At 40.4% G+C, this 21,076-nt stretch overlaps 1 long non-coding RNA gene across 1 annotated transcript in view; it reads right to left on the reverse strand.

Moving 5' to 3' along the window:
* LOC133247224 (uncharacterized) overlaps positions 1 to 21,076 on the reverse strand; it is a 174,503-nt gene that overhangs the window by 33,884 nt on the left and 119,543 nt on the right. The window contains exon 2 of the long non-coding RNA XR_009736326.1: positions 4,971 to 5,067. This is a non-coding gene — a long non-coding RNA (uncharacterized LOC133247224). The remainder of the gene's footprint in view (positions 1 to 4,970; positions 5,068 to 21,076) is intronic.

A 21,076-nucleotide genomic window follows, 5' to 3' on the forward strand; every position in this document is an offset into this window, starting at 1 on the left:
GTGGATTCTTCATCACTGCACCACCTGGGAAGCCTTATATTTTTATTAATGTTTTACATGTTTAGTGTCTGATTCTTCCAGTTAGAACATAAGCTCCATGAGACCAAGAGTCTTGCCTCTTCTCCACTAATGCTTCTCCAGAACCTAAGAGTTCACAACACATGGAAAATTCTCAACAGGCAGCTGTTGAATAAATGAAGGAATGAAGATGTGTGGGCTCTGTGAAGGCTTTTTTGACATCTCTTGCCTCATTTTGACATTCTTGCATTTCGGAATACTCTGCATCCTTTCGTTCTTCCCTGTCTCGAGGGTTCTCTTCCCCAAACAGTTGTGTAGTACCACTGAGTCTTTGGGCTTCCGTGATGACTCAGATGGTAAAGAAACTGCCTGCAGTGCCGGAGACCCAGGTTCAATCCCTGGGTCAGGAAGATCCCCAGGAGAAGGGAATGGCAACCCACTCCTGTATTCTTGCCTGGAGAATCCCTTGGAAAGAGGAGCCTGGCCGGCTACAGTCTAAGTGGTCGCAAAGAGTCAGATAAGACTGAGCGACTAACACTACTACTACTTCTAAGTCCTTTGCTGCTTCATCATACCGAACTGGCATGAGCAACTCAAGCTTGTTTGTGATCACTTCACACACTTCTACACTGTTTTCCCGCCAACAGTGTAATCTGCCCAAAGAAAAGGCCTATGTCTTCGGCCAAGGAATAGAGAAGAAAGAGAAGGGTTTTGAAAAATGATAATGAAGTAAGTTTTAAAAATCCTAAATTTGTATGCCTAAGGTATATGCAAGTAGAAATGTCCAATAAGAAGTTTATGTGTATGGATATGATGTCAGAAAAGGAGTTTAAGCTGTAATTGTTCATCTGTAACTTGTCAGCATCTGTTCAGGATAACAAATTGAGTGCACGTGCTCACTCAGGGAGAGTGCAGGTGTCGAGATGATGCATAGCAAAGGGTAGAGCCTTGACACTGCCAGCACTTCAGGGACAGGGAGGGAAAGGAAGATGAGGAGGGACCATATTTGTGGTGGGAGAAGGACCGGAAGAGTGTGTTCTTGTGGATGCCAAGCAAAGTGACACTCTCAAGATGGTAGAGGATGGCCAATGATGGAAAGAGTCCCAAAGACTCCAAGTTGACAAGACTGGGAAATGTCCCCTGGAGTTGGCAGTGGAGTCTTGCCACGGCAATTTCACCTGAGGAATGAGAAAAAAACCTGATTGACAGGGACTAAGAATGGACTTTACTGGAAGATGAGTAATTCAGATGCTTAGAAGACAAGAAGAAAGATAGGCTGGTACCTAAATTGGAGTTCCTATGGAAAATGAATTGAATTTGTTACTCAAAAGTTGTTTTCCAGTTGGGCATTTGAAATGTGTACAGTTTATTTTATGCCAATTATACCTCAGTAAAGTGTTATTTTTTTAAAAGCACACTTTAGAATTTCACAAAATATCAATACCTTCTCATTTGAGAATACAACCTCAAATTCATAATAACATATTAAGATATCTTCTGATATATAAGTGAGAAAAATCCAGTAGAAGTGAAAACCCAGAAATGTATAAAGTAATACTCCGGATTTATAAATAATACAAAGAAAATAATCAATAACAGAAGAACTTTTTTTCTTATGGTAGGGAGTATGAAGGCAATGGCACCCCACTCCAGTACTCTTGCCTGGAGAATCCCAAGGATGGCAGAGCCTGGTGGGCTGCAGTCCATGGGGTCGCGAAGAGTCGGACACAACTGAGTGACTGCACTTTCACTTTTCACTTTCATGCATTGGAGAAGGCAATGGCAACCCACTCCAGCACTCTTGCCTGGAAAATCCCATGGACGGAGGAGCCTCGTGGGCTGCCGTCTATGGGGTCGCACAGAGTCGGACATGACTGAAGTGACTTAGCAGCAGCAGCAGCAGCAGCATAAAGGCATTATGACCTGGAATATGGGCCTGCACAAATTCCATGGAATTCCGTTATTTTAGATCTACCTATGAGGCTAGGCTTTCCTGATGGCTTAGCCGGTAAAGAATCCACCTACAGTGCAGATGTGTGTTCATTCCCTGGGTCAGAAAGATCCCCTGGAGGAGGAAATGGCAACCCATTCTGCTATTCTTTCCTGGAGAATCCCATGGACAGAGAAGCCTGGTGGGCTACAGTCCATGGGGTTGCAAAGTGTCAGACATGACTGAGTAACTAAGCAGGCATGCATGATACAGGCTAGAAAATGGACTAGATTATGACCTAAATCAAGGCAACCACAAGCCACATTAAGATCTTCAGGAAAGGCTCAAAGAGCTTCCTAAGCACAGGTGAAAAGGCCTTAATGCCATCAAAGCTTCATTGAGGGTCATAATTAGAGAAAAAAAAAACATGTAGATATACATTGGATAGAGAAGGGAGAATAACATCTAAACTAAATATTCACCCTTTTCCAAAGATTTGGCAGTTATCCTAGCAGAGTTATAAAAATTGAAGAGAATAAAATGTCAAGACTTAAACAATTACTCGGAGTTAGTAAATTAAAAGGTGAGACAGGTAGATAAAACTGAAGAGAAATATGAACTCAGCAAAAGCTGGTTTTTCAAATGTAGCCATCTAGAATTTTCTCTACAGTGTTTTCATGTGGGATAGAAAAAAATGACAAATTGAAAGCCAACAGATTAAATACTTATATTACAGTCTTTGATATTTTCTTAAAGCATACTTTTCCTGACTGAATCCTTAAAATAATTCAGAGAGATAGACAGTGTGCCAGAGTGGCAGCAGCCCCCATTGCCCCCTGAGTGATATTTATCTTTGTGTTTTCACACAATTGGACTTTGAGAGGTAATGTTTTTCCTTTGACCTGTCTTGTTTTCCCAAAACATTATCTAGGGGAGCAGATTTATCAGAGACGGAAAATGCATTAGAATAAGCAGGGAAAAGTGGAGAAGACATGTTGTATGTCTGTTGAAATGTGTATTGTCACATTATTAATTGAAAAAATGTATCCAAGCACTAAAGATAAGTGATATGGTTACCAACTTACTAATTAGAGAACTAGACAAGAGGCTAAGTGATATAATCATCTCATTCCAGACTGTAATTCATAATTAGAAAACCAACTCCCAGTACCTGCCATAGAATTAATAGAGAGACATTACGACATTCTATACCACTATGACCTCAGGGCAACCCGTGGGAAGTGATGCTCATAAAAGCATGATGATGCACAAGACAAAATATTCAGCATCAATTTGGTATCCAAGGTAGTAGCATCTTCAGTTATTCATCGCTTTCCACTCCTCCCAACACAATCCTGTCTATTCCCCTCTAAAATGGTGGCCAGTATTAACAGAGGACTTACTAACCATTGTATTAAGCACTTGACACAGACTAAGCCACTTAATTATCATGACAACTCTATGAGTAGGCGTTATTTTTTTTACATATTCATTTATAGATGAAATGCCCATGACACAACAGGTTAGGTAATCTATCCAGCTGGTACACAGCTAGTGAATGTCAGGGCAGACATTTGAGCCCAAACAGTCTAGAATCAGAGCTCTGGTTCTCAATCCCTAGGCAACACTGTCTTCATTTTATTTCAGGTCTTAACCATCTCTTTTCTGGACTATTACAAGAGCTTCCTAGCTGCTCTCCATTCAAGTTACCTCTTTTAATATTATTATTTTTTATTGCAAAAATAATATGCAAATACATGATCCAGATAAAATTTTATAATAGCATGAATTAGACAAAATCCCATTTGGCCATCAGCTGCAATCCCAATTTTCTCCTTAGGATCTGGTGTGTCTTTTTCTATAAGTTTTTTCTGAATATAATGTATATACCTTTAAAAACATTCAGCATTGTTTGATAGATTATTAAATAAATATTATTACATTAATTTGCAAGCTTATAATTTATCTGTATGTTTTCAAGGGCATTCTAAATCTCTTGTGACCTTTAAAAGACCTTTAAAAAAAGAAAAATCCATTCCCTTTCTTGAAAAACTACTCCTATCCCAAATGGAGATGGTACAACCCTACTGAAATGCTCTACTGCTGCTGCTGCTGTTGCTAAGTTGCTTCAGTCGTGTCTGACTCTGTGCGACCCCATAGACGGCAGCCCACCAGGCTCCCCTGTCCCTGGGATTCTCCAGGCAAGAACACTGGAGTGGGTTGCCATTTCCTTCTCCAATGCATGAAAGTGAAAAGTAAAAGTGAAGTCGCTCAGTCGTGTCTGACTCTTCGCGACCCCATGGACTGCAGCCCACCAGGCTCCTCCATCCATGGGATTTTCCAGGCAAGAGTACTGGAGTGGGGTGCCATTGCCTTCTCCAGACATGCTCTACTACTTTCCTTTTATTATCAGTGGAATCAAGCAAGTCCCCCAGAGGAAAAGACTAGGAAAAAAACTGAAGGACCAACAGGGTGAGCGGTATATACAGAGAAGGATGAGGAGGACAATTTTACGGCAACAAATCCATGGATGAAACAACCCATGGATGAGGACATGCTCATCTGGGGACGTGCCATGCAGTGAGGCCAGGTCCACTTCTGTAAAGTCTATGTAGGTAACCAGAATATTCAGGTCACTTGTGCATCTCATTCCCATGGCAACCTGGTACATCAGGATAACATGACATTTTCACTCACTGAACTAGTCCCTTCATGAATGTGAATGTATTCACCTCTTGTCTACTGTTTCCTGAGTACAAGAAATGCATCTCCTACTGTGGGACCATTACTCAGCTCAGTACCTGGCATGTAGTTGGATCTCAATAAATACTTGTTGAATGAGTGAATAAAGCCAAGGGTGTATCAATAATTCTGATTATCAAGGTTCCATGAATTCTCTACCTTGACTTTTCGAAGCTTCAGAAAACAGGATGATTTGATCACCCTTGGCCACTGTACATTGATCTAAACTGTTACAGGTCTACAGCAAACACTAATGACAACCCACCTAAATTATACCTACCTGTGGCAGGGCCAGTCACCTGAGTTAACAAACATTGCCATATGCTTGCTATGTGACCTGGGGCAAGTGTCGTAACCTCTCTCTTCAGCTTTCTTATCTGTAATAATGAACATAATACAACCTTTAGGATTTAGTGAAGACTAGGTGAACTACTATAATACATAAAAGCATTTAACAATAAGTGAGACATGGAGTGAGTCCTCAGTAAATGTCAGCCCTGTGTCTATTTCTCCTTCTGCTCCCTAGCCGCTCCCTTCCTAATAATAAGGCTTTGAGTTTATTTACCCTGATAAGCATTTCTCTTCTCTCATTTCCATTTGTGGCAATCTGGGCAACAGCTTCTTTCTTTTCCAGTGCTGACCTACTGTTTGGTTGGAATCAGTCCCAGGGCTCTGGGCTCTAGAGATTGCTGTTAGACTATGAAGCATTATGGATCAGATCCAACTGCTACAGCATATAATGGCTCTGGCCATTAAAAAAAAAAAAATCCAAACTGTTTTAGCTATTTTATGGAGTACAGCAGATACCCAAAAGTTTATAACAGGGTTACCAAATACAGTGTTTTAAAACAAAAAAATCATCCAAAAATTACTCATCTCCTCATAGACACAACTTGCTGTGTTGAATATTAAAACAGACATCTTGCTCTTGAGTTTTAAGTTTTCTCACAAGTTCCCACAATTATAATTTCAAACCAGTGAATGTTATTCAAACAGGGAAAGGCAGAATCTTTAACTTACTTCTACCCTGTGAGATTCTTTATCCAATTTTCCTCATATTCCTTTAGATCTACCTAAAATTTCCTTATTTACAAAGTCTTAGAGTCCCAGAAACACTTGAATTTATTCCATCATGTACACACACTAACAAGTCATCCCAGGACTTAAAAAAAAAATTTAAAGAGACACAGAGAAACATAATCCTTCCCCTTTATAAATCTTGCTCCTCTCCAGCATTTAAGAATGTCTTCCCAGAGATCACTCAGGTCAGTTCAGTCGCTCAAACGTGTCCCACTCTTTGAGATCCCACGGACTGCAGCATGCCAGGCTTCCCTGTCCATCGCTAACTCCCAAATCTTGCTCAAACTCATGTCCATCGATTCGGTAACGCTATCCAACCATCTCATCCTCTGTCTTCCCCTTCTCATCCCACCTTCAATCTTTCCCAGCATCAGGGTCTCTTCCAATGAGTCAGCTCTTTTCATCAGGTGGCCAAAGTATTGGAGTTTCAGCTTCAGCATCAGTCCTTCCAGTGAATATTCAGGGTTGACTTCCTTTAGGATTGACTGGTTGGATCTCCTTGCAGTCCAAGGGACTGTCAAGAGTCTTCTCCAACACCACAGTTCAAATGCATCAATTCTTTGGCACTGAGCTTTCTTTATAGTCCAACTCTCACTTCCATACATGACTACTGGTAAAACCATAGCTTTGACTAGACAGTTTGTTGGCAAAGTAATGTCTCTGCTTGTTAATATGCTGTCTATGTTGGTCATAGCTTTTCTTTCAAGGAGCAAGCATCTTTTTATTTCATGGTTGCATTACCATCTGCAGTGATTTTGGAGCCCAAGAAAATAAAGTCTCTCACTGTTTTCATTGTTTTGCCATCAATTTGCCATGAAGTGATGGGACTGGATGCCATGATCTTAGTTTTCTGAATGTTGAGCTTTAAGCCAACTTTTTCACTCCCCTCTTTCACTTTCATCAAGAGGCTTTTTAGTTCTTCTTCACTTTCTGCCATAAGGGTGGTGTCATCTGCGTATCTGAGGTTATCGATATGTCTCCCGGCAATCTCAATTCCAGCTTGTGCTTCATCCAGCCCAGCATTTCTCATCATGTACTCTGGCTTCCCTGGTGGCTCAGAGAGTAAAGAATCTGCCTGCAATGCAGGAGACCTGGGTTCGATTCCTGGGTTGGGAAGATCCCCTGGAGAAGGAAATGGCAACCCACTCTAGCATTCTTGCCTAGAAAATCCCAAGGACAGAGGAGCCTGGTGGGCTACAGTACATGGGGTCACAAAGAGTCAGACACAACTGAGTGACTAACACAATTACACTCTGCATATAAGTTATATAAGCAGGGTGACAATATACAGCCTTGATGTACTCCTTTCCCTATTTGGAACCAGTCTGTTGTTCCATGTCAGTTCTAACTATTGCTTCTTGACCTGCATACAGGTTTCTCAGGAGGCAGGTAATGTGGTCTGGTATTTCCATCTCTTTAAGAATTTTCCACATGATCACATAGTCAAGGCTTTATCGTAGTCAATAAAGCAGAAGTAGATGTTTTTCACTGGGGCAGGGCTATTGGGTTGTACCTGAATGATCTCCTAGCAATTAGACACCTCTTTAAAGCATGACATTCATTACTTCTTCATCCTGCCTTACAACCCTGAACAATGCCCTTTTTGATAAAGGCAGTGTTTCTACTATCCTGGTTAGATTCCAACCTCACCCTTCAAGTGAAGATCCATCTGGGTACCTTATAAATCTTATTTAGAAAAATAAATCACATTCTTGCTTTGTGACCTGGGAAGTGTCAAGAATGGCTGGAGTATTTTCTTCATATATCCTTCACCTAAAGATTACATCTTTTGCAAGAGCTACCCAGTTAGAATTATAGTTGATAGGATTAGCTAAGCATACTACACCCCAAAGACAAGCAGCAGCTGGATTACTGTACCACAGCTCACCTATTTGTAAGAACTGATCTCAGAGTTTCGTATTCACAGAAGGCTCAAAACCCTAAGAAACTCGTACACCACTCATGTTGTTTTTATTCAGTCGCTAAATTATGTCTGACTCTTTGTGACCTGATGGACTACAGCACACCTCCCTGTCCCTCACCATCTGTCTCCTGGAGTTTGCCCAAGTTCATTTCCATCGAGTCAGTGATGCCATCCAACCATGTCATCCCCTGTCCCCACCTTGCCTTCCTGCCTTCAGTCTTTCCCAACATCAGGGTCTCTTCCAATGAGTTGGCTCTTCACACCAGGTAGCCAAAGTACAGGAGCTTCAGCTTCAGCATCAGTCCTTCCAATGAATATGCAGAGTTGATTTCATTTAGGATTGACTAGTTTGACCTCCTTGCTGTCCAAGGGACTCTTCAGAGTCTTCTCCAACACCACAATTTGAAAGCATCTATTCTTCAGTACTCATTGGAAAAGACTCTGATGCTGGGAGGAATTGGGGTCAGGAGGAGAAGGGGACGACAGAGGATGAGATGGCTGGATGGCATCACTGACTCGATGGACGTGAGTCTGAGTGAACTCTGGGAGTTGGTGATGGACAGGGAGGCCTGGCGTGCTGCGATTCACGGGGTCGCAAAGAGTCGGACATGACTGAGACACTGAACTGAACTGATTCTTCAGTGCTCAGCCTCCTTTATGGTCCAACTCTCTTTATGGTCTCACACTGGTATAATGCATCATTAAAAAAGAACTCCAAAGTGGCAATTAACAGCAAATGGATCTGAACATACCTGGGAAGAATGAGGCCTATTTTCTCACTTCTGAATTCCAGCTAGCTAAACATCCGTCCTGTGGGCCTAGTAACAGCTGGAAGGAAGGGCTGTGGGACCCAATCAGGGGAGTTATTTCAGGACCACATCTTTCCAATGCCCCAATCATCCTTCATGTGTAAAATATCTTTCTAAGGCTTCATACCCACCTGTAGTGAAAAATGCCTGATGATTTTAACACACAGTATGTTCTATGATACTATTAATTCCTTAAAGCAGCTTGTTAAAGTACCTTAATTCTTTAAAAATGGAAAAGAGACAAAGAGAAACACAACTATAAAATTCATCCTCAGAATATTTCAACAGCTACTGGTTATAATATTCCATTAGTAATAAGATAAGGAAAAGATGAAAACAATAACTGGAAATAAGCACATTTCACACTGATGTAAATCCTAGCCCATTTAAAATTACAAATTAAAATTTAGATCTCCTATCTCTTTTTTAAAAAGCAATTTTGTCCCAGTCCCAAAATAAGTTAAAACACTAAGCCACTTAAATTACAGTGGTGAAATCAAAGCTTTTGCACCATTCCAAGGAAACCCAGATACACCTTTAGAAAACTGTTTCTTTTTGGACCATGCAATGAATTTTAAACAGTCCATTATTTTGTTGTAGCCTTTATCCTGATGGTGAGGGGTGAGTTTGGGAGGGGTAGGGCAGTGGTTGGGAAATCTGTGAGTGGAGCATTTTTTCATGCCTCAATTAAAATGGTTAATTAGATACAACAGAGCCTAGATGCTCCTTAGATGCTACACAATTGTATCAAGTCCTTAGTTTTGAGGAGAGTTCACTCCTATTTTAAATGATGTTCATTAGATTTGCCATTTGACAATGCTGAAACTCAAAAAGCTCAGGAGAAAAAGAAAGCAAAAAACACTGACAATTTAGACATACCATAATTTTTCAAGGGCAAAGACTAAGACTCCTTCTCATACAAATCAACATAAAACACTTTGGGGGGAGTTAGGAGAATTATCTGCTTATGATACCAACCCTAAAAATGTCTCTGTAACATCCTCACTGATAATTCTTCATCCACCAGTTTCTTACAACTAACAGGGCCCAGTTCAGCAGCTACCGCTGCTGGCCCAAACTGTCTATAGGCAATTATGCAAGTTTCTCTTCCTAAGAAGGGCTTCCCTGATGACTCAGTGGTAAAGAATCCACCTGCCAATGCAGGAGACCCAGGTGATCTGGGTTGGATCCCTGCGTCAGGAAGATCCCCTGGAGTAGGAAACGGCAACCTACTCCGTTGCCGAGAGAGAATCCCACGGGATTCTCTTGCCTGGAGAATCCCATGGACAGAGGAGCCTGGCAGGCTATAGTCCATGGGATCCCAAAAGAGTCAGACACAACCGAGCATGCACGCACAACAACCTCTTCCTAACAATAGCCACCAAAAAGACGTAGAGAAAAAAATCTTGGACCAGAAGAACTGGGTCACAGGATGAGAGAGTCACCACTTCTTCAATATCATTAATTCTTGATTTTTAAGGAAAATGGTTCCCATTAGGCCTAAGAGAGTTTCTTAAATGTGACCTACATTCAAGCGTAATTATCTTTCTTTCCCAATTGGCAAACATACACTGCATAACCTTGTTATAAAATCTCATAATTAATACAGTTTTGAATGTTAAGAGCCAGATTATCTGACCTAAAATTTAGTAAGGCATATAATAGTTGAAGACAATCAGAAGAGTCTGACTCTACCTTAGCTCTGCCCCTGACGTTTTGAAACAATAGCTTTTCCTTTATGCAACGTGACTTATTTTATCAGTGGAGATTATCCAGGAGTTCACTGGGAGGAGAAGTTGGGAATGCAACATCCTTAACAAATATTCAGGAATAGTTTTAAATATTATTTTAAAAGTACAACCAAGAGTAGAACTAAAACATACACATGAACCTTTATGAGTGTAGGAATTTATTCTGTAGCGATTACATTATTTATTTATGCTGTTGTGTTTACTGGGTTTTACTAAGTGGTATCTAAGAGACATAGTATGTCTTCATAGAAAAGAAATGAAAGGTTTGGATCTCAGTACCAGGCCAGCACTCACCAGATCTTAAGCTTATCACTCAAATCCATTCATCTATAAAATGGGATCGTGGCAATACCTGTTCCACAGTGTTGATTTACAGAACAAATATAATCAGTTGAAATGATTGATACCTCAAAAGATTAAATCAATGTTCAACTTGTTATTCTACCTTCATATATTAAGAAAATAGCCAGGGAAATGACACATGCCAAAAGATATCTTAAAGATGTCCATTGAAAATACATTTTTACAAATGACGTGGGGTATTAATGAATACTGAATATGCATTTAGAAGTTTCAGACCATAAAATAACACATTCAAAAATTAGCATGGACTTCCAGATAAAGATGACAGAGTGTGCACATGTATTTATGTTCTTTTCCGTCCAGAAGCCCATTAAAATGTCAGTGAAGAATGCATGTAGGTATAAACTCATGAGATAAGAATAAATAGTGGTCTTTAGCTGACAGAAGACTTAAATTTTTGGAAGATGACAAGTAGATGGAGATATGCTAACAGATGAAAGGCATATATATATATATATATATATATATATATATAGAAGTGAGCTTAGAGTAAAACAAAAGGGAAGTAGGTGGTTTAGTAAGAAAGATGGAGATAAGCTGCCCAGAAGAACCATTGAGATGCTCAGAATTCTGAAAATTCAGATGCACTAGGGGTTGGAATGACACATAAGACTGAAATATGGGGGAAATCGATTAAAATTCTATTTATGATACAGCTGATTTCATTACTATGTAAATCAGAAACCCAGGCATGGTGTTTGCCTTACTCTGAAATGTGAACAGAAAACCAAAGACTCCCATACATCTAAATAAATCCCTAATGTGAGATATTCTGACCAAAACAAACTAACAGGAAATACTGATTCCAAAATAAAAAGAGATAATGTTAAGAACAGAAATTTTTATAGAAACACTAACATCCTTAGAAAGATTGAAGAATACATTGCATCCATAAGACAAGAACAATATACTGTGAAAAAAGAACAAACAGATTAAGAAGGAAACTTGATTTAAAGAATATGATTGTCAAAGGAAAAAGAAATTTTAGAATACAGAATTGAGAAATTCTCCCAGAAAACAAAAATTTTACAGGCAAAAGGATTGAATCAGGAGAACTAATAGGCAATTAACAGGAATTATGGAAAGTAAGTAGCAAAAACGGAAGGGAGAAAAAATGGAAGGGATTAATATAGAATTTTGGATAGCAGAAAGACTAAACATTTCAGATTGGAATAGCCCACCAGTGACTGTAAAAAAAGCCTCTGTTGATAACTTTTCCTGAAAGAAAAAAAGCAGATCATCAAAGAACCAGAATCAAGCAGGCACAAAACTTCACATCAGCAATACAGATGACCAAGAAAAAGAAACACTGCCTTTAACAGTCTGCGTAATTTCATATTTTCTGTATCTAATTGAATTATTACTCAAGTATGAACTTAGAGCCCACTTGCAGGTGCTGATTTTCACATATTCAAAGAATCAAAAAAGTTGCATCTCACATATCCTTTCTTAGGAATTTTGATCAGTATGTACTGCATCAAAAAGAAGTCCATGAAGAAAGCAAAAGATTCACATTCCAGAAATGATGAAACAAAGAAAAATAACACCAAGATGATTCCCGTTACCCAGCCTACATAACAAGTACTGATTAAGGGTAGCAAGATGAAGAGCTTCAAAAAAAGTAGTTTCTGGAGAAACTTAACAAAATCCCTGAATGGACCCCCACCCCCAAAAAAAGCAAACACAAGAAGGCAAATACTACAGAAAAAAAGAAAAATACAATTAGAAACTCCAGAAAAATTAAAAAGTGTGCCAGAAGTATAATAATAATATACTATGTGATACTGTAATAAACAAGCTTGAGTCTCAATATAAGCACTACTTATTGGTTTACAATTTTAGAGTCAACCTATAGACAAAGATGGTAGAATGATGATGAGAGGCAATGTTAATAGTCTTGATATTGTAGAGATACACATTATAAGAGGTACAGATTGGAAGGGAGAAGTGGGAGAGAAGAACTGAAAAGACAGGGACACAAAATAAATTGTCTCTTGTTAACAGAATAAGCGTCTTACTTAAAGTTGCGAAAGGAATAAGTATTGTAACTAGAAGTGCACAGGTAACCAATAAAGATCTAAAGTTGAGATATGAGTAAAGGAGGTATTGAATGACTTAATCATGTTACATTCTCATGTATCAGCACAGAAAGACAATACATAATACCCAAAACTAATAATCCAAGATTTAGCAGTATAAGGATATTGCTTAAAGATATGGAGGCAAATAACCAAAAGAACCCATTATAAAAGTTAAAAGTTGTATCTGAGAAGAGACTGAAGATAAGAAAGAGTAGACAGAGAACAACTGCTTTTTAGTGCCAGGGTTTTTATCTTTTTTGTTGTTGTTATCATGTGTGGTTTTTGTTTCAGTAAAAATGTTTAAATTATTAATGTAAAAATACAAACATAGAAATTTTACTAAGAAATGTGTGATCCACTATTATACACAAATTGATCAAAGTTATGTAAATATTAAGGGATAAAGTCTTCTACAATATTTTTAATTATATTTAATGCTGAGCTTGATTTTAGAGTGGGAAGATGCTCACTTTTTTAATAAACAGGCCCTAACCCACCCTCAAGTGTTCCAAACCCAGCAAGATGTAAAGTATCTTCAAATATCCCCTCCATTTGGAGACATCTGTGCTCATTGATTTACAATGTGCACAGGCTGCCTGATTATTTTATTATGTCGTTTGCTACTGCAGGAATTATGCATTACCATTCACCAGTAAGCTGAGAACACGTGGGGCTGATATCTTGATTCAGAACCCTAAACCTAAAAGGGATAGAAGTACCTGGTAAATTTAGAAGCAGATTCTACTCTATAACCATGACCCTTCTTCGTCTACCTTTCATAGACATTTACCACCAGGAACTACAGGTCCATTTTGCATATGTGCTTTGTGAGCAGCAGAGAACAAAGGGAATTTCCTGCAAAACGATGCTGAAACATGATCGTTGCTGTCTATTATCGTGCCAGAACTTGCCTATTGAATATTGTCCCTGACTAGTATTCAGAAATTGTTTCTTTGGATGGGGAAGACAAAGATGGGAAGTCCACTTAAATGCTCAAACAGTACCCTCTGCTGGTTGAGTCTGAGCTGAAGATTTGGTTTGTAACAGGGCTTAGTCACACTAACAACATGGGGAAGGAAGAAAAGAATGGAAGTCAAGGCAAACACCAAAATCAACTAATTTTAATTACAAATAAGGAAATTGACATTGAGGCTTCGTATCACATGTATGATGCATATGTACTTTATTAAACCCCTTGCTCTTGCAAAAAATTATTAATGAGGGATGTTGGGTATTACATTCAAATTCTCTGCTTTACAAAATGATTCATCACAAGTTCCCTCAGTGAGTTTCTCTAGTGTTCTGAATGTGTGGCATGATTTACACTCTGGCTGTGGGAATGTGTTAATTGTATAAAGTAAAGTGGTTTCTTGTATCATAGCCCAGGATTCTTAAACCATACCAGAGATGTCTGCATTACTTGACATGTTTATAAATGTTTAAGAAAAGTTCAGAATTAATTTGTGCTGTCTTGCTAAGGAGATGCCAAGTTGAATTTATCTGACCAAGGAAGGAATAAGTAACATATATTTCTGGGACAAGGGCTATCTTATGATCTATCATGCTTAATAAATTGAGTAGCAATTAAAAACAGGTACTGTCCTACATTTAGAAATGTAGACCAGCATTTTTTATATCTGTGACTAAAAATCAATTTATATTCAGCTCTCCATGCCTATTATGGTGGGGAGTTCACAGTGGCTAAGGCATGTCTTACTAAGCATTTGCAGTCGACGAGAAAGTCGACATATTTTAGGCCATTAACGTGGCACATACTACTAGCCTTTATTCTGTTTCCACCAAAATAGGAGTGGGAGAGGGACTTAAGTGCCCGCATTTACCAAGAAATACGGTACATGCTGAGTTTGAGGGAAAGCACATGGTTCTTTTGGTCTAACTTTCATTTATTATTGAGACAGGGATACAAAGAAAGAATTCTCCAGTATAAGAACTGCAACAGTGCAAACACGATGACAGATGGTAACTGAAGCTTGCCTCAGCATTGGGGAGACAAGAATGAGTAGAAGAGACGGGTGAAATGGAAAGTGTGCACCCCACCTAAACTGGTCACACACTTAGTGCTTGTCGCTGGTGCCATGAAGCCCTGAGGGCCAAGGATTGTCAGACCTTCTGCTTTTCTGAAAGGAGCTTGAAGTCAGAATATTTATGCAACATTTCCTCTTGAAGGCTCAAAATTTTCCAGAAGAGTCTGTGAGCCAAAACAAACATCTACAAACTAAATTTATCCCCCAGGCCAGCAGCATCTAGTGACCACAGACTACAAGTTCTTTCCTTCTGTTTCAGGCCTTTGCACATGCCCTTCATCCTGCCAGGAATTTTCTTCTCCCAGGTCCCTTCCCTTCCTCCCAGTTAACTACACTCATCCTTCTGGTATTTACTCAGTCACCATTGCTTCCAAAAAGTTTTTCCTGATCTGCTAAATTAGGTTAGGTCCCCTTGTGATGTACTCATCCATCTTTCTATGCCTTTCCATCATAGCACATTGCATAGTTTGTTCTTAGATGCTCATTTGTGTAATTATTTGATTTTTTTTCCTCCTCCACCATGATGGCAGAGGCCATGCCTCTTTTGTTTAGGAGCCTATTGCCCATCCTAAAATAAGCAGTGGTAAGTAGTTGCTGAATAAACAGGTAATGACTTTAAAGTAATTCTTCATAGGTGTACCTGGAACTGCTCATCTACTGTTAACACCACATGATCCCTTAGATTCCGGCTTTGGAGACACAAAGGTGTGGATTTGAACCTTCAAGGAGTTCATTGGTTGTCTGTGTGATGTAGTTGGTGAACTTCTGTGAGTCTGTTTCTCATTTATAAAGTGGAACCTCCTAGGTTTGTGCAGAGGACTAAAGATAGATAATGCATTCATTATACAGTACAAACACATAGTCTTCAAAAAATGTTAATTATTATTATTACCAATAATACTAATAATCTACTCACGCTAGGTGGTCCATATTCCCCCTAGGCACAGTGGTAAAAGTCACTCAGTCGTGTCTGACTCTTTGCGACCCCATGGACTATACAGTCCATGGAATTCTCCAGGCCAGAATGCTGGAGACGGTAGCCATTCCTTTCTCCAGGGGATCTCCCCAATCCAGGGATTGAAGCCAAGTCTCCCACATTCCAGGTGGATTCTTTACCAGCTGAGCCACAAAGAAAGCCCAGGCACAGTGGTGAGGGCTTGGCAAATCTGAGCTTATATGTCAATTTCTGTGCCTTTGGCCTCTGAACAACACCAGCTCCCCTTCCACCACCACCCCCCAGCCCCTACCCCTGCAGCAACAACAGCATTATCCTACCAACCAACCTAATCAGTATTTAGAGAAATCAGGCCTGGAAGAGGTCTTACAATATAATATCTTAACCATCAGTGCTTTTTTTTTAAACCAGAAAAACTTATTCACCACTGATCTTTCCAGATTATGTAGCTGATCTTAATCAACTCCTTAAGGATGCTTGATATGTACCTCAGGCACACCTGCCAGGTACGAGCTATGAACTTAAGATGGATCAATGGATATTTTATTCCTAGGGTAGGACACATGATCCTTGATTTAGGATATCCGGCAGGCAGAAATCATGGTGTGTGTCATGGAAAGCAGGTAAGATTGGAGCCAGAGTCACTTGGATTCACATTTTTGTCATTTTGGTCCAGCTCTGTGATCTTGGCCGAGTCCTTAGGCTTCTTCTGTAAAACGAAACTCAATAGCTGCTTTTAGAGCATTGTTCTGAAGATTAAAGATAATATGTGGCGAAGAGTCTGGCATGGAAGAAATGCTCAATGAATGACAGTTATGTAAGAAAAGGGAATCAGAGCATTAAACATATGTCCCACCCCAACTTCCCTAAAATAAAATTCTACTTAATATACACAAGATAACACAGACCACAAGAGGCTGCACTGTACTCTGGAAACCATGGGATTTCAAGCATATAGTGGAAGAAATAGCACAATCTTTGGAAAGTTATGGAAAACTGGGCCACAAATCTGTCATGAACAGCTCTTCATCCTCTACTTTCACAGACAATCAGGGAGGAGTCTGAGCCCACAGACAGTGCTTCCCTGGAAGGTTGGCTGGGAAACCAGCAGTGTCTAGTCACTGTCCCACCACAACCCCTGTTTCCAGCATTTGCCTTCCAAGGTCAAGCTGATCTGCCGCATCCCATGACTCAGTTCTACATCACTTGTAAGAAAATGTCCATGAGTTTCGCCCTTCATTTATTTATTTATTTTACTGTGTCACACTAGTCTCCTTGGCTTTTAGTCTCCCCTACAAACTGAGCCCAATATGGATTATCATTACTTCCTACTCTGAGCTTCTGCGGCAGCTTCGGCCTACATGGTGGCACTCCCCAAGTCTGACCCTCTACCTGCTCATCCTCCTAAGAACACAGCATCGTTGTCTGATTTGTCTTTGTTTTCCCAGCAGTTGTTCAGTTGCTTAGTCATGCCTGACTCTTTGCAACCCCATGGACTGCAGCACGCCAGGCTTCCCTGTCCTTTACTTTCTCCCGGAGTTTGTTCAAACTAAGGTCCATTGAGTCAGTGATGCTGTCCAACCAACCAACCACAAAAGAAACTAACTGGCTGATTTAAGCAAGAAAGGAATGTATTCAAAGGAGGCTCAGTAGTTTCCTGCACCACTAGGAAGCCTGAAGATCTAAATTCTAGATCTCTGTGGCTAGAAACCAAGGCACCAAACAGCACCCAGCGTTCATCAGCAAAACACTTCTTCCCTCTCCCTCTGCTCCTTGGTAACAATTTCCCAGTTTAAAATCCGAGACAGCTCTCCAAGCCTGCCTGTAGGGGAGTTGGGAAAGTGGATATCTGGCATTTTCAGCTTCTCACATGAGAGATGGCCTCCAGCCCAGCAAGACTTAAAAGGTAAAGAATTCCTACATAGGATAAGGTTCAAATGCAGGGCAGCCAAAATTAGAATACGGCGAATCATGACTGCAGCAACTTCTTAGCATTGACTTTTTAGCACTCAGAACACACCAATTATCAGCGTGTTTGGGTTTTATTACTGCTCACTACAGCACCAGAAAATAACTTGCTCACTACCTGTTTACTGAAATAAGTGAGCAATGAATCTAATGCCACGTAGTCTCGGCCTGGGTTCCCACAACATCCACACTGATTCCTCCTTTGTCCTGAACTTCGGAAGTCCGCCCACAGTGCAGACGCCCAGGCCCGCCAGCTGTGCGCACAGCAGCCACACTCAGCCTGGCTGGGCCCACCCCGGGGGCTGCCCAGCCGCCCCTCCGGCTCTGTCGTCTCTTCTCTGCCATTCCCTTGCCCTTTGGACTTGGTGACTGCCTTTGGCTCACTTACTTTTGACCCTGGGTGCAGGACAATTCTTTGTTGAGCATAACTGCCCCTTAGGTTGCAGGATTTTTAACTTCCCTGGCTATCTTCATTCAATGTTAAGACTATTGTACAGTCTTGGTGACAAAGGAAACAGATATACCTTTCCAAACTGTGCCTGGTTTGTGGTGAGAAGTGTGGGGACAGCTGAAGCCCTGCCCTACAGAGACCCTGCATGCACCCTCTGACTGCTCCCTGGTTGGATCACAGCCTGCCAACCCTGCACCTTGAGATTTGAGCCCAGCTAGTTGCTGACCTAGACATTAGAGTTTCACATTTCCTTGGAGGGGGAAAGCTTGTTGACCAAAATTATCATAGGAAAAACTTGTCATACAATAACTAAACAGAGTTACACAGAACTGGACTTTGTATTCCTACTCTTCTGTGTTAATTTGGGCAATAATTTACTCACTCTGAGCTCAACCTCTTCTTTTGTAAAATGGGAAGTATTTTAGGTCAGGCTCCCTTTTTAGACGCTGAGCTTGAATAGGAGATTTCTGTTTAAGCTATTTATTAGAAGAGTACTCTTGGGAGAAAGGGAGTGAGAAAAGCAGGATAGGGTGGCGAGAAAAGCCAGACAAGGAAACTCTGAAGCATAAATTACATGAGAGTGAGTTCTGCTTTGAGATAAGGGAACTGGCCTTCTGTACCCCAGGTCAGTCTGGCATTGGCTGAGGTCTGGGTAGGAAGGTGCCTCCCATTGGCCAAGGGGAGCTCCCCTAACTCTGATTCCCAGTGATGTTTCTCATAGCAGTGAAGGATGAATGGGTGAATGGTAGGGAAGGGCACCCACAGCACCCATCACAGGAAATGACAATACCCACCTCAAGAAATGTGGTGAGCACTGCTTCGTATAAAGCAAGTTTGCAGCCGATGGTTTTTACTGAGTGACTGAGTGGCACAAATTGAGAGCATGCCATCGCCGCTCTGACAGGTGTGGTGGGGGCACTGCAGATCATGCTTCTCCTTGATGAAAAGGAGCCTCATCGAGCTCTCCTTTCCTCTCAGGAGCCCTACCTTCCCTGGTCTAACCCCGACTCTGAAGGGCCCCTCCTAGCTTCTGTGGCCTAAGGAATGTCACAGGCATAGAGTACTCAAGTCTTCAAATACCAAAAACGTAAATGAGGAATCAGTGAAGGAAGACGGTTGTCCAAGCTCTTAGTCTAGAGTTTTCCAGAGATACAGAGTGGGTGTATTTGCATAAAGAGAGGTATTCTTGCTTCTATTGGGAGGGGAGGAGGGAGAGAAAGAGGAAAGGAGGGAAAAAAGAAGGAAGGAAAGGAGGGAGGGAGGAGAAATACCAGGAGACCTTTGTGGAACATCAAAAAAATCATGAATTTGATAACGTTGATGGTACTAGTGGTAAAGAATCCGCCTGCCAATGCAGGAAATGCAGGAGATGTGGGTTTGATCCCTGGGTCGGGAAGATCCCCTGGAGAAGGACATGGTAATCCTCTCCAGTATTCTTGCCTGAAGAATCCCATGGACAGAGGAGACTGGCGGTCTACAGTCCACAGGATCACAAAGAATCCAACATAACTGAAACAACTTAGTTCACATATGGCAAAAAGAAACGGAATTAGAACCACTGACGGAGCACACGGACCGACTTTCTCCAAAAACGGAGCCAAAAATGAATGTTTCAGTAAAGCCACACGCTCTGGCTCCTGAGAAGAGAGGAAGACAAGCAGAACTCACAGAAGGTGACTTGCAAGGTCACCTGTACCTTCCAGAGACATGAAGACTTTTCTTGGAAATAAAGCATTTTCTTTGGGGGAAGACAGACAGATACAAAGAAAAACACCGACAGAAGAGACATTGCCCTCAGTGCCGTCACATAGCAGGCCACATAACTTCGTCTTTGTGGTTTGTTAACATTCCTGAGGGCTCCCCAGGAGATGTTATAAAATTCTCAAGCTCTGCTCTTAGGCATTAGTCTCCCATTGCAGGCCCCTTCCTTACTGGGATAAACGACCCAATACAGGTGCACCTACCTGCGTACACCACTCAGTTCCTGTAAAAGACACTGTAAACTTTTTAAATATTTGAAAAATTAAAACTTAGTTAAAAAAATTTCTAACAGTAATAAATGCTGATGGGAAAAAAATCAGAAAACCTGCATAAGGAAAAAGAGGGGAAAAAAAATCACCCACTACACACGATTGTTAACATTTTGTGCATGTGTCCACACACATGCACACACATTACCTCATACACTCACACATCCTCATGATCATGCTGAACACTGTTTTGTGACCTGCTCTTTCCACTGGCATCTTTTACATCAACCAATATCACATGAAATGATATCATTTTAATGGAAACACAGAATTCCATTATATGATTATACCGTAACTTTCTTAATCAATATATTTGACACATACAATTGCTTTGCTATTGTAAACAATGCTGTGATGAACATCCTTAGCTAAAATGTAAAGTACCTTCATAATTAGTCACTTGGGATAGTTTCTTAGAAATGGTATTATTGGGTCAAAGACTTTTTACCTTTGCAATTTTATGCATATTGTCAAATTACCTTCCAGAAAGGCTGCAACTATTTTTATACCCACTACTTGTACATGAGAATATGACTGACCCTTCCTTTGATCAACACTGTGTGTGACTTAGCCTTTGCCGATTTCATAGCAAAAATGATGCATGATGTAAATTACAAATATTTCAAAGGAAATGCCCACTGTTTAAACAACTCAACACACATAGGATTCTCCCAGATTTCTGCCTAACTATATATATTTTTTGTATTTATAGTATCAGTTACCATAGACATTGTGAAAATACTGGCCTAAAAAATTGTATCTAAGGATACACACATTGAGTGACCAACTTCCAGGTTTATGAAATAGGTTTCTAATAGTAATTGACATCTACATTACTTTCAGAAGTTCAGGTTTTAACTCAAGATATGCAAATTGCCAATCACAGTTATCGCTCACCTGGCTGGTTAACAAATAAGAATTGGTTTTTA

This window comes from Bos javanicus, chromosome 5 (assembly GCF_032452875.1).
Source record: "Bos javanicus breed banteng chromosome 5, ARS-OSU_banteng_1.0, whole genome shotgun sequence".
NCBI lineage: Eukaryota > Metazoa > Chordata > Mammalia > Artiodactyla > Bovidae > Bos > Bos javanicus.